The following is a 25494-nucleotide window of genomic DNA, read 5'->3' as shown; positions in this document are numbered from 1 at the left end:
TGGTCCTTCCACCGCCCCCCTCTTGCCCCTACCTGAGGCAATCGCCTCATTGGTAGTGAACCCCTGCTTGCTGCTAGCACTTACCACAGGCAACTCTGCTAGTTTAGCTCTCTTCCCTACGATACTTTCTTAGTGCTTACAGAAGTACTTCCTCAAAAATGTGTATTCTCTCACCTGTTAGAAGGGCACATAATGTAAACTTTAGTGAAGGTAATCTTCTTACCAGTGACTGTATTTGTGAGTTATAACCTCCCTTTCGATCCTCAGTTGTGTTATGTGACCAAAACTGACTCTTCAAATAACACAGCATCTTATATGTCAGGGGTGGCCAACCTTACAGACACAAGGAGCCCCCCCTCAAAAAAAAAAGTATGACTATCAGGAGCCACAAGCTATACATTTACACACGAGTCACCGTATATTTCGCCCTACAAGATGCACCTACACTAGGTTTTAACAAAGAAAAATAAGAGACAAAAAGATTTTTCATCTGATCTGAGATCTGATAAAAATATTATTTTTTTATTTTTCATTAGCAGAGAAAAAAAGAAAAAATATATTTTTCATCAGACCTCAGATCAGACTCCTAAATCAGATCCCCAATACTCATCTGACCTAAAATAAGATCCCCAAACCTCATCAGACCTTCAAATCAGACAGCTAAAATAAGAACCCCAATGCTCGGATCGGACAACACAAATTAGACTCCCAGTGTCAGACCCCCAATGCTCAGATCTCCCCCCCCCCCCCAATGCTCAGATCCCCCCAATGCTCATATCTCCCCCCTTCTCAGATCTGACTCCCCCATGCTCAGACCTGACCAACCCATGCTCAGATCTGCCCCACATGTTCAGATCCCACCCATGCTCAGATCAGACCCCCATGCTCAGATCAGACTCCCATTGCCCAGATCAGGACCCCCCCCCCCCTTCATGCTTAGATCAGAACCTCCCATGCTTAGATCAGACCCCCATACTCAGTTCTATAATTTAAAAAAAATCTCTTCCTTCTCCTGATCAGGCACTGGACTCCTGCTTGGGCACCTGCTACTCTGCAGGTCTGACACGCTCTCCACTGTGACCTGATGAGCACAACGTCAGGTCATAGTGCGTGTCTCAAAGTACTTCGTTCTCACACTGTGTGCATCAGGACGTAGTGGAGAGTGTGTTGGAGCTGCAAAGTAGCAACAGTGCCTGATCAGGAAAAGACATCTGAGCATGGGGTGTAGAGTGAGGCAGCCTGACTGCTTCCCGGCCACACAGCTAGAGCCTCACTTGAAGAAGCAAAGAGCCGCATGCGGGTCAAGAGCCACGGGTTGGCCACCCCTGTTATATGTGGACAGAAAGCCAGTTTCTCTATGTACTGTATGAGTGCTTCTTTAAGGTGTAACTTTTTTTTTGGTTTATTTTTAATATTGTATAGGGAGAGGGATGTTAAAAGCTGTTTTATAATGTAAGAAAGCGGTTTCTTTCTGCTAGAAAACATGGTGTAAGGAGTCTTCATAGCCAAGCTCTAACAACGTTGCTGAATCTGTCTTCCATCTTCAGTCTGCAGAAGACACCTGTGTGTAATATACAGAGGCTTCCAGCCGCCTCTTGTCACTATCTCAGCCCCTATCGACATATGTCCTAACTATCACTGTCTATCACTCTGCCTATCTGACTTGTTAGACACAGGCATCTTTAGCGCTCAGTAATATGCTGAAGACAGATCTCCCTTAGTAACGTTCAGTTACAGCTTTGATAGAAACAACTAAAACGACAGTTACACTTTAAAGAGAACCTGTCACCACTCCTGACATGCTTGTTTTAATAGCTAGAAGAGTTCCCCATGTAATAACAGTTCTGGAACATCTGTTCTTATAGCTCTATGTTGTGCCATTTATTTATTATTTTAACTAGAAGTTATGAATGACTTTCTAGCGGTCTGCATAAAGGGTACACAGGGGTGGTAACAAGTTGGAGGTGTGTCCCTGCACAGTCTGACTCTAACCAGTCAGAGCTGGAATTGTCAGGCTGTGCTTGGACCCCCCCCCCCCCCCAAATGGTTACCACCCTTCTGTACCCTTACTGCAGACAGCTAGCAAGTAATTTATAAAGGAATGGTACACCAAAGAGTCATAAGAAAAGATGCCCCAGAACTGGTATTACATGAGGAATTCATGTAGCTATTAAAAAAGGCTTCTCAGGAGTGGTGACAGGTCTTATTTAAAAAACACACTGGGAAGATGGGGAGAGGAGCAGGGTTGAAGTTCTGCGATTACAGTATACAGTTAGCTCCATATATATTTGGACACTGACACAAATTTTGTTTTTTTTTTACCTGTTTACTAAAACATATTTAAGTTATAGTTATATAATGGACATGGACATAAAGTCCAGACTTTTAGCTTTCATTTGGGGGTATCCAGATTAAAATTGGATGAAAGGTTTAGGAGTTTCAGCTCCTTTACATGTGGCACGCTGTTTTTAGAGGGATCAAAAGTAATCGGACAATTGACTCAAAGGCTGTTTCATGAGCAGGTGTGGGCAATTCCTTCATTATTTCATTTTCAATTAAGCACATAAAAGGCCTGGAGTTGATTTGAGGTGTGGTGCTTGCATTTTGAAGATTTTGCTGAGAAGTAAACATGCGGTCAAAGTTGCTCTCCATGCAGGTGAAACAAGCCATCCTTCATCTGTGAAAACAGAAAAAAAACATCCGAGAAATTTCTACACTATTAGGAGTGGCAAAATCTACAGTTTGGTACATCCTGAGAAAGAAAGAACTGGTAACATCAGCAATGCAAAAAGACCTGGACGCCCACGGAAGACAACAGTGGTGGATGATCGCAGAATAATACTCATGGTGAAGAGAAACCCCTTCACAACAGCCAACCAAGTGACCAAGTGAACAACACTCTCCAGGATATAGGTGTATCAATATCCAAATCTACCATAAAGAGAAGACAGAGGGTTCACTGCACGGTGCAAGCCACTCATAAGCCTCAAGAATAAGAAGGCTAGATTGGACTAGATTGAAAAAAAACATCTTAATAAACCAGCACACTTCTGGAAGAACATTCTTTGGACAGATGAACCCAAGATCAACCTCTACCAGAATGATGGAAAGAAAAAAGTATGGCGAAGGTATGGTATAGCTCATGATCCAAAGTATACCAAATTATCACATTAAAGTATACCAAATTATCATTAAAACACGGCAGAGGCAGTGTGATGGCTTGGGGATGCATAGCTGCCAGTGGCACTGGGCGCCTAGTGTTTATTGATGATGTGACACAGAACAGAAGCATCCGGATGAATTCTGGGGTTTTCAGAGACATACTGTGTGCTCAAATCCAGCCAAACTGATTGGTCGGCGTTTCATAATACAGATAGACAATGACCCAAAACATAAAGCCAAAGCAACCCAGGAGTTTATTAAAGCAAAGAAGTGGAATATTCTAGAATGGCCAAGTCAGTCACCTGATCTGAACCCAGTAGAGAATTTCACTTGTTAAAGACTAAACTTCAGACAGAAAGGCCAACAAACAAACAGCAACTGAAAACCGCTGCAGTAAAGGCCTGGCAGAGCATTAAGAAGGAGGAAACACAGCGTCTGGTGATGTCCATGAGTTCAAAACTTCAGGCAGTCATTGCCAACAAAGGGTTTTCAACCAAGTATTAGAAATTAACATTTTATTTACAATTATTTAATTTGTTCAATTACTTTTGAGCCCCTGAAATTAAGGGATTAAGTTAAAAAAAATGCTTTAGTTCCTCAGATTTGTATGCAATCATTTTGTTCAACCCACTGAATTAAAGCTGAAAATCTGAACTTCAACTGCATCTGAATTGTTTTGTTCAAAATCCATTGTGGTAATGTACAGAACAAAAATTTGAAAAATGTTGTCTTTGTCCAAATATTTATGGACCTGACTGTATGTGCTAAGCATCGGAAGCCCTGATTCCTGCTCTCCCCTGTACTTACTAACAGAGAAGCGCAGGGAAGGTCGTTTTTTGGCAGCAAGTCAGTTGGCAGATTCTGGAGCTTCTAGTTCATTCTTTTTTCTTTTCCTAGAATATTGTGAAGTAGAGCTGATTTTCTCTCTGTGTATCTCTAAGATAGTGGATCTCTGGGATAAGGTCTAGTTCTCTGAGGAGTGAGCACATGTAGCTTCCTCTCACTTCCTCCACTATCACTGGAGTGAAATAGAGGCGTATGCAGGTACGTCATAACATATTACATTACATTAGAAGAACAGTTTGCAAGTACCCTATTCAAGGGGTACTGCATACTCAGAACAGGGAATCTGTTTCTTACAGTGTGAGTTCTTTATATGCTTTTTTGCAAACTTTCATACGCCTTTTACCGAAGAGAGGCTTCTTCATGGCCAAGATTGGTGGAGTGCTACAGTGATGGTTGACCTTCTGTAAGTTTCTTCCATCTGCACACAGGATCTTTGGAGCTCAGCTAGATTGACCATTGGGTTCTTTGTCACCTCTCTTACCAAGGCTGTTTTCTCCGATTACTTTGTTGGGAAGCCAGCTCTAGAAAGAGTCCTGGTTGTTCCAAACTTCTTCCATTTAAGAATTATGAGAACTTTCAGTGGGGTAGAATTTTTTTTCTACCCTTCTCCAGATTTGTGCGTCCACACAATCCTGTTTCTGATCTCTACAGGGAGGTCTTTCCTCCTGATGGCTTGGTTTTTGGTCTGTTATACATTGCAGCTATGAGATCTTATTTGATTTGATTCAACTTTATTGTCATTACACATGTATAAATACAGGGTAACGGAAAAAAGTTTGCATCTAATCAGAAGTGCAAAGAGCAGCAAGTGCAATAGAAAAAAACAAGGTATATACAGATAAGGAGAGTGTAGAAAGTAGGAAAAGTTATGTGCAGATTATGTACAAATAAGTTAAGTATACAGGTGTTTATATTGCTATATAGAGAGCAAATATACAGTTGTACTGATGTATACATATATGCAGATGTGCTGATGTACAGATGTAGCAGGGTTAACACACAAACTCAACTCAAATTTCTTAACTCATTGCGTTATCTTGAAACAAAAGCCATTAAAAAGCAATTGAAGGTGTTTGCTTAACGCGTTTAGTTTAGATAACACATCTCATAAAGCATGTGTGTTCACTCTACTACATCTGTATACATATATACAGATGAACTGTTCTATATTGCTATACAGACGGCAAATATACAGATTTACTATGAACAAGTATACAGATGTGCTACGTATATACAAATTTACAGATGTATGGTAAACAGATCTGCAGAATCCTATGAATATAGCTCCAGAAGTGGAAGAGTAGCACTATGAACAGACTATAATAGTGAACAATGTAAGTGTAAGTACTATAACAGAGACTGGTGCTATGACAGTGTCCCAACTATGGCAGTAACCAATGTGAACATACCGTGAATGTTGAGAATGAATGACAGTCATGATCATGGTCATTGAGAAGAATGGAGAGGAGGAGGAGTGTAGAGGGTTAACTGAGTGTGGATGAAAAGGTTCAGAAGGGGACTGAGTTCAGTAGGGTGACAGCTGTGGGGAAGAAACTGTTCCTAAATCTGCTGGTTTTAGTCTGAAGGTTCCTGTAACGCCTTCTTGAAGGAAGTAACTGGAAGAGTTTATTGGCAGGATGAGAGGAGTCCCTAAGAATGATGCGTGCCCGACGTAGACATCTCTTCTTGTGAACATCCTCAATGGCAGGAAGTGGAGTCCCTGTGATGCGTTGGGCGGTTTTCACCACCCACTGCAGTGCCTTGCGGTCAGCAAATGAGCAATTCCCATACCAAACTGTAACATAGTTGGTCAGGATGCTTTCTATCGCACAGTGACAGAAGTTACCCAGTATGTCAGCAGACAGGTGGTTTTTCTTAAAAAAACAAACAAAAAAAAATAGGGTTATATACATAGGTTTGTTTCTTTCCAAATCGTAGTCAACTAGATTTACCACTTGTGGACTCCAAACAAGGTGTATAAATCTCAAACATGATCAAGAGAAGGGTCTAAATACTTTAACACAAAATTTTTGTCTGAATACGTATTTTCATGCAAAATTTTAGTTTTTCCATTTTAATAAATTTGCATACATTTCTAAAATTATGTTTTCACTTTCTGTTTATGGGATATTGAGAGCAGATTGATGGGTGGACAATTTCTTCTTAGTTTAGCACAAGGCTGCACCATAACAAAATGTGAAAAAAGTGAAAGGGTCTGAAGACTTTCTTAACGCACTGTATATGCATAGACTTCCATGTTAGGAAAAAAAAACATATACTGCACAGTATATGTTTTTTTTTTTACTTAAAGGGGTTGTCCGGGTTCAGAGCTGATCCCGGACATGCCTCCATTTTCACCCAGGCAGCCCCCCTGACTTGAGCATCGGAGCAGTTCATGCTCCGATGCTCTCCTTTGCCCTGCGCTAAATCGCGCAGGGCAAAGGCATTTTTAGGAGTTCCGGTGACGTACCGGGGCTCTCCATGGGGCTGCCAGGAAGCCCGGTGACATCACCGGCACTGATGGGCGGGCTTTAGCGCTGCTCTAGCCAGTAAAACGGCTAGGGCAGCGCTAAAGCACTCCCATCCAAGCTGGTGACGTCACCGAACACACTGCTGGGCGGAAGCTTCCGCCCAGCAGTGTGTTGTTGTAAACAAAAGAGCCCGTGCCCTGCGCGATCTAGCACAGGTCAAGGAAGCGCATCGGAGCATGAGATGCTCTGATGCCAACATCAGGGGGGCTGCCTGGGTGAAAATATGGGTATGCCCAGGTTCAGCTCTGAACCCGGACAACCCCTTTAATGCCTCTGAATGAAATAGCTAAGCAGACTGTGTTAATTCCATACAGCGTAAAAAAAACCCTCCAATAACAGGAACAATGGAGTTCAAAAGGACCCTCTGTTGGCCTTTGCTGGTAGAGCATACACCAGCGTGGCTGGGCTGCAGTAAAGAAGGAAAATAAAAATACATAAACAAGTAAAAAATGAACACCTTTGGTATCACCGTGTGTGAAAATGACCGTACTATTAAAATATAAAACATTTATGGCAAACGGCGAAACAGAAAAAAAAAATGAAAATGGCTGATTTGCTGTTTTTTGGGCGCTTCCCCTCTCACAATTTTTTTTATAAAAAGTGATCAAAAAGTCATACACATTCCACAATATCAATGAATAGTAGATTGCCCCCCAAAAATAAGCCCTAACAGCTGTGTACACACAAAAATAAAAAAGTTATGGGGGTCAGAATATGGCGATGCAAAGAAAAAAATTAGTTTTTTTCCACAGTTTTTACATATTTTTTTTCAGTATTGGGACTCATGCACATGACCGTTAGTGTTTTCCAGCCGGCCCCTATTAGAGCAGTCCTATCCTTGTCCATAACGGAACAGACACAGACCAAAAATACATTTGTGTGCACGAGCCCTTAAAACGCAAGAAAAACCTATAAAACTGCAGCGGAATTGTGTCTTTTTTTTTTAGAATTCCTCCCCATTTGGATCCCCCCCCCCCCGCTTCCCACTACATCGTATGCAACTGTAAATGGTGCCACTAGAAAGTACTTGTCCCGCAAACAACAAGCCCTCATGTGGCTATGTGAATGGAAAAATAAAAAAGTTCTGGCTTTGGGAAGGCTGGGAATAAAAAACGAAAAAAAAAAGAAAATCGCCAGGTCATGAAGGGGTTCATATGTTTTTGGGGTAATTGTAATGGTTTTATTTAGGGGGTAACTGTCTGTGACGCAGGGGTCTTGTTAAGCAAACTTTAGCGAGGTAGGGAACTGGTTATTGACAATTTGAATCCAAGCCTTGGTTCTACCAACTCCAACGTTACAACTGGATTTCCCCTTTAAGGCACCAGAGGGATGAACTTTCACAGAAAACACAGTAGGCCGTGCGGCAGCCTGTGCGCATTCCTCCAGCGTCTTCTTATGTAACCGCTCCCCTCACACAGTCCGAGCGCGTCTTGTCCTGACACCAGAAGGAGGCTATGCAAATGAGCGCTTAGCATACCCCCCCAAATCCTATGCTGACCCTAGTAAAGACCGCGGCCGTGCCTCTAACGGTAAAAAAAAGCTACATTCAGCCAATCAACGCAGGCGCTTACACTAGCCCCGCCCACGCCCCAGCCTGGACCTGTAGTAGGCGGAGAGCGACGCCTACACTCTGCTGCCGGTATCGCCGGCCCCTGATGCTGCAGGTAGCGCTTGAGAAGTGACCTTACAGCGGTAGGTTGTCGGGTAGGATTTTCAATCTCTAATTGTATGCGTCTATAACGGGCGCCAGTGTAGATGGGACGCTAGGGGGCGCGGTTATGTGGTGGTGAGTGGGGGGCTGCTTCTCGGTGACCGGGGACATAGGGCGGCTGCTGCTGCTTTACACCCGACCCTATCTCTCACATCTCTCTGCCTCATTTCTGGCTGTTTCCCATTACTCACAACTTCAAGTGCGTTTCATTTTTACATGCGGTTTTTAACTGAGCCTCTCAGGCTGTTCTTACTCAAAGCTGCAAAAGGGGAAGCCCAGCTTTTGCTTTCACTACATAAAGTAGTGTTTACACCTGCCTTGAATTCTGTGCGAGCCTTTGTTGCAGATTCTGCCATAACCGGTTTTTAATGGTAAAACGGAACGGAATGCATTTTGGTGCATTCCATTTTGTCCCTATTGACAATGAATGGGGACAAAACTGAAGCGTTTTCTTCTGCTATTGAGATCCTATGATGGATCTCAATAGCGGAATTGAAAACGCTAGTGTGAAAGTAGCCTAAGGGACTGCTGTGGGGACTGAGGGAGAGGGTGTCCCTGCCCTGAATTGCTCCTGTTCTTGACATAGATTTACAGAATTTTCCAGCATTCACCACCATAATAGCGCGCTCAATCTCACCATATTCCTCAATCTAAAACTGGCTGCCTGCAACCACCACTAGAGGGAGCCCAATGCATAGGATTGTATACAGTTACCAGCAATAACAATAGAAAAACTATAAATAATTCCTTTGCACTGAGCTCCCCCTGAGCTCAGTGCAAAGAAATTATTTATAGTTTTTCTATTGTTATTGCTGGTAACTGTATACAATCCTATGCATTGAGCTCCCTCTAGTGGTGGTTGCAGGCAGCCAGTTTTAGATTGAGGAATATGGTGAGATTGAGCGCGCTATTATAAAGCACCTATTCCACTTTTTCCAAGTAAAAAAAAAACTGCACATGGTCTCATGCACACGACTGTATGTATTTTGCCGGCCGCAAAAAACGCATCCGCAAAAAATACGGATGACGTCTGTGTGCATTCCGTATTTTGCAGCCGGCCCCGAATAGAACAGTCCTTTCCTTGTCCGTAATGCGGACAATAATAGGACATGTTCTATTTTTTTGCTGAATGAACATACGGACGTACGGAAACGGAATGCACACGAAGTAACTTCCTTTCTTTTTTGCCGACCCATTGAAATGAATGGGTCCGCAAAAAAAACTTAACGGACACTGAAAGGAAATACATTTGTGTGCATGAGCTCTAAGGTTGAGTGCAATGTGTTTTTTAAATTTTTTATTTAAAAATAAAAAAGCTCCACCACGTCATAAAAAATTTCGACATCCATGCTAAGTTTTGTCCTGTGATATCTGTGTATGCCTCTGCAGAGCAGAAAATGGGACTAATGTGAACCAGGGCCTAAAATACAAATTGGCTGATCCATATTTCATTAGTGGAACAGAGATTTGAAATGGATGCTACTGGCAGGCGAAAATCTGTCTCTGATTTAGGGGGCATTCACACACTCTGCAGATTTTGTTGCAGAAATTTTTGCAAATGAAAATCCGTTCCGTTCATCTGAATGGGGTTGTTTCGGCAGAAAGCACATGGATTCCTGCAAGCCCCGTTCAGGTGGATGGAACCGATTTTCAGTCACAGAAAATTTCTGCAGCAAAATCTGCCGCATGGGAAGGCATCCTAAGGGCTAATGCACACGAATAACGGTCTGCAATGCATGGGCACCAGCCGTGTGCCCGCCGTTTGCAGATGCGGACCATTCACTTGAATGGGTCCACGATCCGTACTTCCACTCCATATCTTGCGGATTGTGGACCCATTCAAGTGAATAGGTCTACATTCTTGATACGGAGCGCACATGGTCGGTGCCCGTATATAACTGGCCTCGCTGTTTGTTCATGTACATGAGCCCTAAGGGTACATACATCAACACGTGATGGTAAATACAGGGAAAAGTCTGTTGCAGATCATGTGCAGCAAAAAAACGCAACGAGCTGCGGCACAACAGCGTGCATTACATGTGGTTTTTGCTGCAGAAATGGCAAAAGGGTAAAATCCGTGGGGTTGGTCTGCAACATGAATTGCAATGCCGTAGATCTCAAATCCGCACCGCAGGTCAATTTAAACTGCAGATTTTTTTACGCAGTATGTGGATGAGATTTCCTAAAAATCTCATCTTCATTTGCTGGTACTGTATAATGCTGAGGATTCGGCACACGGAAATCTGCAGCCTATCTGCCACATATGAACTTGCCTTTAAAGAGGACCTTTCATTGGTCTGGACATTATCATATAACTAGCGGGTTGTGTAGGACATAGTCATGTTACAGCGCTTACTATTTTCTCTATGCGCCGCTCCGTTCGCCTGCTGTGCCCACCGTATTGGTTTCCCGCCTGGTATGTAAATTCACACCATCGGTACAGGGAGGAGACGCCAGCTTTTTTCAGTAGGCGCCTCCTTCTTCAACCTGGCTGTGAGCTGTCCAATCGCAACGCAGAGCGTCACAGCCAGGGAGAAGGTTAGCTGTCTCCTCCTCCCTGTACCGATGCTATGAATTTACATACCAGGCAGGAAACCAATACGAGGGGCACAGCGGGCGAATGGAGCGGTGCATAGTGAAACTAGAAAGCGCTGTAACATGCCATTAGTATGCCCTATACAACCCGTTAGTTATATGATAATGTCCGGACCCGTGAAAGGTCCTCTTTAAGGCCTCATGCACACGGCCGTTGTGCGGCCGTTCCGTGCTTTGGGGACCGCAATTTGTGGTCCCCAATGCACGGGTAACATCCATGCGGCGGCCGGGACGGATTGAGACCCATTCAACTTAAATGAGTCCGTGATCCGTCCACACTGTAAAAAAATAGAACATGTTTTATTTTTTTGCGGTGCGAAGGCACGGACAGAAACGATACGGAAGCACTCCGTGGTGCTTCCCAGGGGTTCCGTGCCTCCGTTCAGCACCTCAGCTCCGGATTGCGGACCCATTCATATTGTGGGCCGCAATGTGGCCACGGCCAGGCAACGGCTGTGTGCGTGAGGCCTAACTGCGTGAGTTGTGTTGTAGTCACATGGAAAGATTTTGTGCATCACCAGCCTTATTAGCAAACAAGAAGATGATGAGAGTTACAAGTAGCAAAACAAATGCATAACATTGTATCCTGGGGAATAGAGGAGATGAAATATGACCTGGGAATAAGGTTAGTATTTCTCTAAACAAATAAATGAAGAACAAAACAGATACAATAATTGGGCTGAGAAGCTTGATTCAGGTCCACAGCCTTGTCCAGCTCCAGCAAAGTGGATCCCCAGTGTAAATTGTCCTACAATGCGGATCTTAACCACCTCAGCCCCCCTAGCTTAAAGGGGTTATCCCACTTTGCGTTTTTATACTTACCTGCTGCCACCGCGCGTTCACTTCCTGGATTCTGGCTGGGGGCGGGCTTCATCTTGATTGAAGTCTTCTCCCGGCCGGGCCGCGCACTGGACTGAACGCGCACGCTGCCGCGCATGCGCCATGTGACTTATTTCTGGCCAGTATAGTACAGAGCCGGCTCTGTACTATTCTGGCCGGGAAGAAGTCACCGTCGCGCATGCGCGGCAGCGTGCGCGTTCAGGACAGCGAGTGGCCCGGCCGGGAGAAAAGAAGGAGTCTTCTGGGCAAGCGCGACCATCGGGATTTTGCAGAAGAGCGGTGGTCGTAACCAGGGGAGACCGAGTCACAACAATAAGGTAAGTGGGGATGAATTTTATCCCAATCGGTGGGAATTTGTTAATAAAGTATATTTACAAAAATGATCACTGTCAAATCATTAATAGATTTAACAGTGATCATTATGATGGGATAACCCCTTTAAACCCCCTTAATGACCAGACCACTTTTTACAATTCTGCACTACACTACTTTCACAGTTTATTGCTCGGTCATACAACTTACCACCCAAATGAATTTTACCTCCTTTTCTTCTCACTAATAGAGCTTTCATTTGGTGGTATTTCATTGCTGCTGACATTTTAACTTTTTTTGTTATTAATCGAAATTGACCGAAATTTTTGCTAAAAAATGACATTTTTCACTTTCTGTTGTAAAATTTTTCAAACAAAACTACATTTCTATATAAATTTTTCTCTAAATTTATTGTTCTACATGTCTTGATAAAGAAACACTTCTTGATAAAGAAATAAAAATTCAATAATAAAATAAATCATTTTCCGCTAACTTGTGACAAAAAATAAAAACTTCCATGATATTTCTCTCACCCAGCATGGGTATATGTAAAAAGACACCCCAAAACACATTGCCCTACTTCTCCTGAGTACGGCGATACCACATGTGTGACACTTTTTTGCAGCCTAGGTGCGCAAAAGGGCCCAAATTCTAAAGAGTAGCTCTACGATTTCACAGGGCATTTGGATTCCAAACTACTTCTCACACTTTAGGTCCCCTAAAATGCCAGGGCAGTATAAATACCCCACAAGTGACCCCATTGTGGAAAGAAGACACCCCAAGGTATTCCGTGAGGGGCATGGCGAGTTCATAGGTTTTTTTTTTTTGGCACAAGTTAGCGGAAATTGATATATATTTTTTTGTTTTTTTCTCACAGTCTCCCTTTCCGCTAACTTGTGACAAAAAGTTCAATCTTTCATGTACTCAATATGCCCCTCAACGAATACCTTTGGGTGTCTACTTTCCGAAATGGGGTCATTTGTGGGGTGTGTTTACTGTTTTGGCATTTTGGGCGGGGCTAAATTGTGAGCAACCCTGTAAAGCCTAAAGGTACTCGTTGGACTTTCGGCCCCTTTACGCACCTAGGCTGCAGAAAAGTGTCACACATGTGGTATCGCTGTACTCAGGAGAAGTAGGGCAATGTGTTTTGGGGTGTCTTTTTACATATACCCATGCTGTGTGAGAGAAATATCTCTGTAAATTGACAACTTTGTATATTTTTTTTTTTTTTAAGTTGTCATTTACAGAGATATTTCTCACACGCAGTATGGGTATATGTAAAAAGACACCCCAAAACACATTACCCTACTTCTCCTGAGTACGGCGATACCACATGTGTGACACTTTTTTGCAGCCTAGGTGCGCAAAGCGGCCCAAATTCCAATGAGAATCTTTACGATTTCACAGGGCATTTTTTACGCATTTGGATTCCAAACTACTTCTCACGCTTTAGGTCCCCTAAAATGCCAGGGCAGTATAAATACCCCACAAGTGACCCCATTTTGGAAAGAAGACACCCCAAGGTATTCCGTGAGGGGCATGGCGAGTTCCTAGAATATTTTTTTTTTTTGGCACAAGTTAGCGGAAAATGATTTATTTTTATTTTTTATTTTTCTCTTACAAAGTCATATTCCACTAACTTGTGACAAAAAATAAAATTTTACATGAACTCGCCATGCCCCTCACGAAATACCTCGGGGTGTCTTCTTTCCAAAATGGGGTCACATGTGGGGTATTTATACTGCCCTGGCATTTTAGGGGCCCTAAAGCGTGAGAAGTCTGGAATATAAATGTCTAAAAATTTTTACGCATTTGGATTCCGTGAGGGGTATGGTGAGTTCATGTGAGATTTTATTTTTTGTCACAAGTTAGTGGAATATCAGACTTTGTAAGAAAAAAAAAAAACAATTTTGCTAACTTGTGCCAAAAAAAAAAATCTTCTATGAACTCGCCATGCCCCTCAAAAGTGATATTTTTATAGCGCCGCAGTGATTTTACAGTGTTTTTGGTGTGATCAGAAAAAAAAAAATTCTGTCATTGCGGTGGGGTGGACTGAACGCAAGTGTGCGCACAAGATCAGGCCTGATCGGGTGAACACTGCGTTTTTTGTAGAGCCTATAGAACATGTCCTATAAGGCATTTTCTATATAGTTCTGGCAATGTGCGGATCCGCAAAACACATACGGACGTCTGAATGGAGCCTTACAGGGGGGTGATCAATGACAGGGGGGTGATCAGGGAGTCTATATGGGGTGATCACCCCCCTGTTATTGATCACCCCCCTGTAATGCTCCATTCAGACGTCCAGTTGTTTTTTGCGGATCCACGGATCTGTGGATCCGCAAAACACATATGGACGTCTGAATAGAGCCTTACAGGGGGGTGATGAATGACAGGGGGGTGATCAGGGAGTCTATATGGGGTGATCAGGGGTTAATAAGTGACGGGGGGGGGTGTAGTGTAGTGGTGTTTTGGTGCTACTTACAGAGCTGCCTGTGTCCTCTGGTGGTCGATCCAAGTAAAAGGGACCACCAGAGGACCAGGTAGCAGGTATATTAGACGCTGTTAACAAAACAGCGTCTAATATACCTTTTTGGGGTTAAAAAAATCGCATCTACAGCCTGCCAGTGAATGATCGCCGCTGGCAGGCTGTAGATGTACTCGTTTACCTTCCGATCCTGTGAACACGCGCTCCTGTGTGCGCGCGTTCACAGGAAATCTCGCCTCTCGCGAGATGACGTGCCGGCGCGTCCAGGAGGAATAACAGGGCCGCCGCCAGGACGCAATCCTGCGTTCGGCAGTCCTGAGGTGGCTTAAAGGGCACCTTACACCACCATAAGGGTCCCCCTTCCCCCCCAGACTGCAACAAGCACCTTATAGTTTTCTTCATCAACTCTCTATTAATGTTAATTGTAAGGCTAGGTCTACACGACAACATTTGTTGCGCAACATTTTGTCGCACCAATGTCGCGCAACAATTTTTATAATGGTAGTCTACTCTATGGTGTCGCACTGCAACATGCGACATGCTGCGACTGCGACAGTCGCAAAAAATCCATTTGAGATGGATTTTTCTGCGACTGTCGGAGTCGCATGTTGCAGTGCGACACCATAGACTGCCATTATAAAAATTGTCGCGCGACAAATGTCGTCGTGTAGACCTAGCCTAAATCTCCAGTTATTTTAATTTTGTAGAAAAATGTTATTATATACTCTAAGCACCGTTTGCAAATTGTGAAGTCAAGAGGGCTTTGGAGCTCACGCTACAAGTCAGGCTTCACCCTAAGACAGTCAACACGTTTTTTTTCTTATGTATTGAGATATTGTGGGTCCTTAAAATAAATGCCCCTTAGTGGTGGCTTGATGTCATACATAGAGTACAGGCCTCTAGCTGGCTACTCTTATTGTATGATAGCATCTGCCACAGTTATGACATACAGACTTACACAGTGTATAATGTGAATTGGAAGGTAGATGGTTGGTGTAGGAAAACTTTCCCTAATATACACTCTATCTAACCTTTGCCCAGGGGTCGCCCCTGATGGTGGGGTTCCCTGTCCACGTACCTTCCCTCCTTTCCCTATAACACCCTAACAGTGATAGTGTAGTGTAAACATATAACATATATACGATACTGCCACAACATAGATAATTGTTGTACAAAGCAATGCCCTAACGCGTTTCGCCCACTCAAGGGCTCCTCAGGGGGTCTCAGTTCCAGTGATACAGATAATATGATGACACCTGTTAAAGTGTTTATCCCAAGATATATACAATAACACTTTTTGCAGTGTCTAGGTAGATGGTACAATCACCATATATACATTATCCCATTCGTCGTCTCAAATGGGTATTGCAGACGTCCTAATCGAAAATAGTACAACAGACCTTGTCAGATGAGGGCTGGGTATCGCGCTAGCTCCTATTTTGATGATAGGTGCTGCTACCTGTAATCCAACATATATAGTAAAAAACAAGTACTAGATGTAGATAGGGATGTATATATAGAGAGACCCTTAGTCGAGGTCTTACTCTTTACTTCAACATCCAGGAACATTCAAGTACACTTAAAATTTAGCTCCCAGCTCCTGACGTGACTGCCTCCTCCCAGGGTCGATATGGCAGTGGCATACATGGGAAATTCTGTTCTTTTAAAATCGGCGCTCCTCAGGCACTTCCGGCCTGTGGAACGCACGCCGCGGCCTTACTTCCTGTCTGGTGGAACACAAACGTCACTTCCGGTTCTGCGATTCACCAGAACACCGACCTCTAGCGATTATTAGAGGTAGGGAGACACGATAGCGCTCCTTTCAAGCCAAGCAGTGAACAGTTTAACCCTTGATATGCCTCCTACATGGGAGGAGTGGTCCCCCAGTGACTTATGATGCTATAATTCTTTTTATACATAGGGGAATCACGGATCCTTGGATCCAGATCCAGATTCATAACAGATCACAGTCATGACTCTGGTGACGTCATCTTGTATTTATTTGAGTACTTCCTGCACTTATGACCAATTTTTGAACTGTCATTAATGCCTTAAACAGAAGCTTAGGGGGCTTATTCCTCTTTTCAGGGTGATCTTTTGGTTAAGGCCTCCTGCACACGAACGTATTTTTTTGCGGTCCGCAAAAACGGGTCCCGTTTTTCCGTGATCCGTGACCGTTTTTTCGTCCGTGGGTCTTCCTTGATTTTTGGAGGATCCACGGACATGAAAAAAAAGTCGTTTTGGTGTCCGCCTGGCCGTGCGGAGCCAAACGGATCCGTCCTGAATTACAATGCAAGTCAATGGGGACGGATCCGTTTGACGTTGACACAATATGGTGCCATTTCAAACGGATCCGTCCCTATTGACTTTCAATGTAAAGTCTGGAGTCCCTTTTATACCATCGGATCGGAGTTTTCTCCAATCCGATGGTATATTTTAACTTGAAGCGTCCCCATCACCATGGGAACGCCCCTATGTTAGAATATACTGTCGGATATGAGTTAGATCGTGAAACCTCATTTCCGACAGTATATTCTAACACAGAGGCGTTCCCATGGTGATGGGGACGCTTCTAGTTAGAATATACTACAAACTGTGTACATGATTGCCCCCTGCTGCCTAGCAGCATCCGATCTCTTACAGGGGGCCGTGATCAGCACAATTAACCCCTCAAGTGCCGCACCTGAAGGGGTTAATTGTACTATCATATCCCCCTGTAAGAGATCAGGGCTGCCAGGCAGCAGGGGGCAGACCCCCCCCCCCCCCCTCCCCAGTTTGAATATCATTGGTGGCCAGTGCGCCCCCCCCCCCTTCCTCCCTCTATTGTAATAATTCGTTGGTGGCAGTGTGCGCCCCCCCCCCCCCTTCCTCCCTCTATTGTAATAAATCGTTGGTGGCACAGTGTGCGCCCCCCTGCCCCCCCCCCCCTTCCTCCCTCTATTGTAATAAATCGTTGGTGGCACAGTGTGCGCCCCACCGCCCCCCCCCCTTCCTTCCTCTATTGTAATAAATCGTTGGTGGCACAGTGTGCGCCCCCCATCGGCCCCCCCCCTCCCTCTATAGCATTAACAACATTGGTGGCCAGTGTGCGGCCTCCCATCTACCCCCCCATCATTGGTGGCAGCGGGTTACTAGCAATAGTACAATAGTAAAAGATTCATACTTACCTGGGAGCTGTGATGTTCGTGTCTGGCCGGGAGCTCCTCCTACTAGTAAGTGACAGTTCATTTAGCAATGCGCCGCACAGACCTGAGGCTGTCACTTACCAGTAGGTGGAGCTCCCGGACGGACACAAACATCGCAGCAGCCGGTAAGTATGAATATTCTACTATTGTACTATTGCTATGTAACCATGGCAACCAGGACTGTAGTAGCGTCCTGGTTGCCATGGTTACCGATCGGAGCCCCAGCGATTAAACTGGGACTCCGATCGGAACTCCGCTGCCACCAATGATGATGGGGGGGGGGAGATGGGAGGCCGCACACTGGCCACCAATGTTGTTAATGCTATAGAGGGAGGGGGGGCCGATGGGGGGCGCACACTGTGCCACCTACGAATTATTACAATAGAGGGAGGGAGGGGGGGGCGCACACTGTGCCACCTACGAATTATTACAATAGAGGGAGGGAGGGGGGGGGGCGCACACTGTGCCACCAACGAATAATTACAATAGAGGGGGGGGGGGCCGCACTGGCCATCAATGATATTCAAACTGGGGAGGGGGGGGGGGGGTCTGCCCCCTGCTGCCTGGCAGCCCTGATCTCTTACAGGGGGATATGATAGTACAATTAACCCTTTCAGGTGCAGCACCTGAAGGGGTTAATTGTGCTGATCACGGCCCCCTGTAAGAGATCGGGTGCTGCCAGGCAGCAGGGGGCAGTCTTGTACACAGTTTGTAGTGTATTCTAACTAGAAGCGTCCCCATCACCATGGGAACGCTTCTGTGTTAGAATATACTGTCGGTTCTGAGTTTTCACGAAGTGAAAACTCAGCTTTGAAAAAGCTTTTATGCAGACGGATCTTCGGATCCGTCTGTATAAAAACTAACCTACGGCCACGGATCACGGACACGGATGCCAATCTTGTGTGCATCCGTGTTCTTTCACGGACCCATTGACTTGAATGGGTCCGTGAACCGTTGGCCGTGAAAAAAATAGGACAGGTCATATTTTTTTCACGGCCAGGAAACACGGATCACGGATGCGGCTGTAAAACGGTGCATTTTCCGTTTTTTCCACGGACCCATTGAAAGTCAATGAGTCCGCGAAAAAAAACGGAAAACGGCACAACGGCCACGGGTGCACACAACGGTCGTGTGCAGGAGGCCTTAGAAATATATTTCTCTATTTTTTTATATTTTTAACTAGCCAAATCCATAGCGTCCATGTAGAATACGGTCCAAACCCTCCATCCAACCAGTTTCTCTTTTCCAACTGTGGGATTATTTTTACAGACCAGACGTACACTATTCAATAAAGCAGGTAAAAGATAATCTCTCATTTAGGCCCAGGGGTGCTTGAGACTTGCATCTAAAGATCCACTCTGCTTCTATTTGGAGGATTTATTTTATTCCAGTCTCCCTTTCTAGGGGACATGGGTACACACTCCAAAGCAGAAAATTTTAGAGCCTTAGCACTTCCTCCATGGAATTAATTTACATGGTTGTCGACTGGCGTTATATTCTTCTTCACTACATCATTTAGGTGTTCACAGATTCTTTTCCTGAGTTCCCTATAGGTCAGGGGTGTCAAACTCAAATTCATCGGGGGCCGCATCAGCAGTTTGGTCACCCTCAAAGGGCCGGAAAACTTACAGTTACTTGGCTTGGCCCTTGGTGTTCTCGGACGCCACTTCCACACTTTGGCCGGGGGCTCGGTGGAGCTGATGAGGTGTTTTATCCTAATGAGAAAGATTTCATAATAAGTATTTGGAGATAATAACAGCCCCCAGTAATATCAGCCCCCTCCTTTGCCAGTAATAACAGCCCCCCCTTTGCCAGTAATAACAGCCCCCCCTTTGCCAGTAATAGCAGCCCCCAGTAATAACAGCCCCCCCTTTGCCAGTAATAACAGCCCCCCCTTTGCCAGTAATAACAGCCCCCCCTTTGCCAGTAATAACAGCCCCCCCTTTGCCAGTAATAGCAGCCCCCAGTAATAACAGCCCCTCTGTGCCAGTAATAACAGCCCCCTTTGCCAGTAATAACAGCCCCCCCTTTGCCAGTAATAACAGCCCCCCCTTTGCCAGTAATAACAGCCCCCCCTTTGCCAGTAATAACAGCCCCCCCTTTGCCAGTAATAACAGCCCCCCTTTGCCAGTAATAGCAGCCCCCAGTAATAACAGCCCCCAGTAATAACAGCCCCTCTGTGCCAGTAATAACAGCCCCCAGTAATAACAGCCCCTCTGTGCCAGTAATAACAGCCCCCAGTAATAAGAGCCCCTCTGTGCCAGTAATAACAGCCCCCAGTAATAACAGCCCCTCTGTGCCAGTAATAACAGCCCCCAGTAATAACAGCCCCTCTGTGTCAGTAATAACAGCCCCTCTGTGCCAGTAATAACAGCCCCCCCTTTGCCAGTAATAACAGCCCCCCCTTTGCCAGTAATAACAGCCCCCCCCTTTGCCAGTAATAACAGCCCCCCCCTTTGCCAGTAATAACAGCCCCCCCCTTTGCCAGTAATAACAGCCCCCCCCTTTGCCAGTAATAACAGCCCCCCCTTTGCCAGTAATAACAGCCCCCCCTTTGCCAGTAATAACAGCCCCCCCTTTGCCAGAAATAACAGCCCCCCCTTTGCCAGTAATAACAGCCCCCCCTTTGCCAGTAATAACAAACAGCCCCCCCTTTGCCAGTAATAACAGCCCCCGCCAGTAAAAGTATTGTACATAATAAAAATAATAAAAAAAAACACATACTTACCTCCATGTCAGTGATGCGATGCAGGCCTCTTCTGGCCTGTGGCCCACGCTGTATGGCTCAGGCAGCGCGATGACGTCATCGCACCGCCTGCGCCGGCCTCTGATAGGCTGCAGGCACTAGGCCGGCAGCCTATCAGAGGAAGGGAAAGGGACACGCCTCTCCCTCCCCTACCGCAGCACAGGCAGGCATCTGTATCGCTGTCCTGAGGACGGCGATACAGATGACTGGAGATGAGCGCTTCCACAATGGAAGCGCTCATCTCCCTGTGCCCAGCCGCCGCCGCCAGCTCGCTCGCCTGCCGCATATCGGCGACGGCTGCGCGGGCCACATGACGAGGTCTGGCGGGCCGGATTCGGCCCGCGGGCCTTGTGTTTGACACCCGTGCTATAGGTCTTCCCTATATAGTCTTTTGGGCATGGGCATTGACAAATATAAATCACCTTTAGTCCTGCAATTGATGAAGTCTCTTATAGTGAAAACCCTGCCAGTCGCCGAGCATGTAACTGTCTTGCATGTGGAGATCGAGGCGCACGCCTTGCATGCTCCACATCTAAACATGCCCATGGGTCTACGGTCCAACCAAGTTCCTGGCGGTGCCCCGGGTACATAGTGGCTACGCACTAGCCTGTCTCTCAGGCTTCTGCCTTTGCGGTATGTGATACTTGGATAGGACATGATGTTCTTACTCACTTCAGGATCCATTTTAAGGATTGGCCAGTACTTTTCTAGTATTTATTTTACCTCTTTATTTGCAGTGTCATAGATAGAAATAAGTCTTGTCTGTGCTTTTTCATTTTTATGTTGTTTTTTAGGGGTAAGCAAGGCCTCTCTATTTGTACCCAAAGCATACTGGAAAGCCTTTCTCAGAGTTGCATTGGGATAACCCCTATCCCTTAGTCGGCAGTATAATTTCTTAGATTCTAGATGGAAATCCTCCAGGTATGAACAGTTCCTCCGCAAGCGCAGGTAATGTCCTCTCGGGATTCCCCTCTTTAATGGGGGCGGGTGATGGCTCTCCCATCTTGAGATGGAATTAGTTGCTGTGGATTTCCTAAACACATTACTTGTTAACCTTTCCCCCTGCTTGTAGACTTTTACATCCAGGAAGCTGATGCATTCAGTCTGGATCTCGAAAGTAAATCTAAGGCCTATCTCATTAATGTTAAGGGCATCCACAAATCTCATAAACTCATCTCTTGTTCCATTCCACAGCACAAAAACATCATCGATGTATCTTGTCCAGAAGGCGATTTTATCCTGCCACCATATGGCGTGGCCAGGGAAGACAATGTTGTCTTCCCACCAGCCCAGGAAGAGATTAGCGTACGTGGGGGCACATGCGCACCCCATCACCGTCCCCCTGAGCTGGTGATAAAATCGCCGCCTGAACAAGAAATAATTGTGCTTCAAAACATATTCCAATAAGCAGAGGATAAATTGGTTGTGATTTTTAAGATGCGTCCCTCTCATACTGAGAAAATACCGGATCGCTAGTAGCCCTTTGTCATGAGGAATGCTGCTATATAAAGACTCAACGTCTATACTTGCAAGCAGTACAGATGGTTCAATGACTAGAGACTCTATTTTGTTCAAAAAGTCCATTGTATCTCTTGTGTACGATGCCAGTGAGAGAATAAAATCCCTCATCACTTGATCTATGTATATCCCAGTGTTTTGGGAGAGGGAATTGATACCAGACACTATCGGGCGACCCCTAAGGGGATTTGTCCCCTTATGGACCTTTTGGGAGGCTATAGAAAGTGGCTATTTGAGGAGCTGTAGGTAACAAAACATCATATTCGGCCTTGCCAATGGTCTTATTGCCCAGGCCGAATTGAAGAATAACCCTAAATTTTTCCCTAAACACATCAGTCGGGTCTCCCGACAGGATTCGGTACCCCCCTCCATCTTTCAGAAGGTCCAGACACATCCCAGAATAGGATTCGTGATCCATGATCACCAAGTTTCCACCCTTATCGGACTACTTGATGACCATGGATCTATCCGACTCCAAAATCTTCAGTGCCTCTGCTTCCGGTTGTGACAAATTTCCATGCCTACAATAGGGTACTTTAGGATTTTCAAGTTCATTGGTCACAAGTTGTTGGAATATGTCAATAGGTTTGCAATTTGAGAATGATGGTGGTGACTTGGTGCTTTTGGGGCTAAGTTTAGTAAAGGGGCCCTCTCCAGGTCACCTCGAGCCTTCTTCCCATAATTCCATGAGCAGTTCCATATCTACCCGATCACTGTCCTGTATTCCTAGTTTCTCATATGACTGCCTATTTGAACTCTCAAAGAATTTCCTCCATCTCCGTTTCCTGCAGAATAGGTCCACATCCTTAACCCAGGTGAACGCCCTGTAGTTTGTCGTGGGGACAAAGGATAGGCCCTTCCGCAGTACCGAGATCTCGGTATCAGTCAGGGACCGTGGGGATAAGTTGATTATTTGTAGAGTGTCACTTATTTGTTCCTGCCTTTCAATTAGTAGGGGGGTTGACCCTGACCTAAAAAAGAGGAGGATAAGGCAGTAGGTAATGGTACCAGTGAGGAGGGAGATGGTAGTGCAGCTTGTTGGGATACCATCCCTGGCGTTGGGCAAGGGTTGGTGGGTTGTGGAATCGTTTGGGGTGCACCCTGATAATTCCCACCCTGTTGATTTCCCCATCTTCTTCTTCTGTTGCCCTGTTTTTTAAAGGATCCCTGTCCCTTTTTAATCTGGTTCCTTCCTGCGTTATATGTTCCTTCACAATCTGAGAAGTCAATATCTGATGAAGAAATCTCAGATGTTGAGGGATTATTACCCTTTTTGCCCGTTTGGTAGGCCCTCTTTTCTCTGAAATCCCCTAGATCTTTCACAAACTGCCGATGTTTTCGTTCTTTAAAGGGCTTCTGTCACCCCCCAAAAGTCATTTTTCATTTTTAGGCTAATTAAAATCCTTATAGTGCGATTATTCAATATATAGTGCTCTTACCTTTTTCTGTGGCTTAGTTTCTTTAAAAACAGCACTTTTATAATATGTTAATTACCTCGCTACCAGCAAGTAAGGCGGTTACATGCTGGTAGCCGCCGCATCCTCCTTTAAAAAAAACGCCCCTCCTCCTGTTGATTGAGAGGGCCAGCGAGCGCTCTCCTCCTCCGGCTGGCCCTGTCTGCAATTCAAATCCCGCGCCTGTGCCTTACGTGTCTTCATTCGGTGCAGGCGCTCTGAGAGAAGGACGTTCGCTTCCTCAGCACTCCCTCAGTGCGCCTGCGCCGATGACGTCACCTCTAAACCCGAAAGAGAAGACGTCATCGGCGCAGGCGCACTGAGGAAGTGCTGAGGAAGCGAGCGTCCTTCTCTCAGAGCGCCTGCGCCGAATGAAGACGCGTAAGGCGCAGGCGCGGGATTTGAATTGCAGACAGGGCCAGCCGGAGGAGGAGAGCGCTCGCTGGCCCTCTCAATCAACAGGAGGAGGGGGCGTTTTTTTGAAAGGAGGATGCGGCGGCTACCAGCAAGTAACCGCCCTACTTGCTGGTAGCGAGGTAATTAACATATTATAAAAGTGCGGTTTTTAAAGAAACTAAGCCACAGAAAAAGGTAAGAGCACTATATATTGAATAATCGCACTATAAGGATTTTAATTAGCCCAAAAATGAAAAATGACTTTTGGGGGGGTGACAGAAGCCCTTTAAGGAGGCCTTGAAATCGCTCCACTGACGTTTGTAATGAGGTCTCACGTCTTTTAAAGTCTGGATCTTTTTCAAACCTCAAGGCGCCCTCTTTCAAAGTGCATAATTTCTCAGAGGTTTTTTTAAAAAGGGCCTTTTCTTCCTCTAAGAGGATTCTCCTCAAATTTTGTGAACTCTAAGGCTACTTTCACACTAGCGTTCGGAGCGGATCCGTCTGATGTTTCATCAGACGGATCCGCTCCGATAATGCAGACGTTTGCATCCGTTCAGAACGGATCCGTCTGCATTATTACTTAGAAAATTTTCTAAGTCTGAAACTAGCCTGAGCGGATCCGTTCAGACTTTACATTGAAAGTCAATGGGGAACGGATCCGCTTGAAGATTGAGCCATATGGTGTCATCTTCAAGCGGATCCGTCCCCATTGACTTCCATTATAAGTCTGGACGGATCCGCTCGCCTCCGCACGGCCAGGCGGACACCCGAACGCTGCAAGCAGCGTTCAGGTGTCCGCTCACTGAGCGGAGGCTGAGCGCTGGCAGACGGATGCATTCTCAGTGGATCCGCATCCACTGAGAATGCATTAGGGCCAGACGGATGCGTTCGGGGCCGCTCGTGAGCCCCTTCAAACGGAGCGCACGAGCGGACACCCGAACTCTAGTGTGAAAGTAGCCTTAGTTAGTTCTACTTCCTATTTTTCTAGCAGCCCCGGGGAGGCTAGAGAAATTCTATCTGCAGGGATGCGTAGGCCCCTGGGGACTATGTTATGTTGTATATAGCTTTCCAGGTTGAATGGGTCTCGATCCGTCCCGGCCACCGCACGGATATTGCCCGTGCATTGGGGACTGCAAATTGTGGCTGTGTGCATGAGGCCTTATGCTGTGGATTTGCACGGGTTTCGTTTTGGAACCCACCACATCAGCCCCCAACCACCACTAGTACCTTGTAGTGTTCCTGATCAGGTCTCAATTCATGTAAATCGTAAAATGTCTGTTTTTTCATTTTACAGAAAAAAGTTTTTAAATACCCCATGCGCTGTATGCGAATTGTGGCTCTGAAGTCGAGGGGGCGGCGGAGTTCACGCTACAAGTCCAGCTTGCCGCGTCCCTAAACAGCCTCTTTCCTGATGATTGACATCTGTAAACCAGCAGGCATCTGACACGATGCGCCCTAGATCGTGCAAAGGCGCCATTAGCTGTCTGTGATCTGTCCGCACCGTAAAAAAAATAGAACATGTTCTATTTTTTTGGCGGTGCAGAGGCACGGACAGAAACACCATGGAAGCACTCCGTAGTACTTCTGTGGGGTTCCGTCACTCCATTCCGCAGCTCTGGATTGTGGACCCATTCAAGTGAATGGTTCCACATCCGTATTGCGGGGAGCACACGGCCGATACCTGCATATTGCGGACTCGCTGTTTGTGGG

The 25494-nt window shown here is 45.6% G+C and overlaps 1 protein-coding gene across 3 annotated transcripts in view; it reads left to right on the top strand.

The window, feature by feature from the left end:
* Positions 1–8131: 8131 nt before the first annotated feature.
* Positions 8132–25494, top strand: part of MPPE1 (metallophosphoesterase 1) — a 141391-nt gene continuing 124028 nt past the window's right edge. Inside the window, exon 1 of one of the 3 annotated variants that reach the window (XM_040433538.1) lies at positions 8132–8231. The gene's annotated coding sequence lies outside the window, so the exon portion shown is untranslated. Of the gene's footprint in view, positions 8244–25494 lie in introns of all 3 variants that reach the window. The other 2 variants (XM_040433537.1, XM_040433539.1) reach the window with 2 other exon arrangements.

Source organism: Bufo bufo, chromosome 5 (genome assembly GCF_905171765.1).
Source record: "Bufo bufo chromosome 5, aBufBuf1.1, whole genome shotgun sequence".
Taxonomy (NCBI): Eukaryota; Metazoa; Chordata; class Amphibia; order Anura; family Bufonidae; genus Bufo; species Bufo bufo.
Note: the sequence above shows the minus strand (reverse complement) of the source record. Positions and strands in the feature narration are given on the sequence as shown.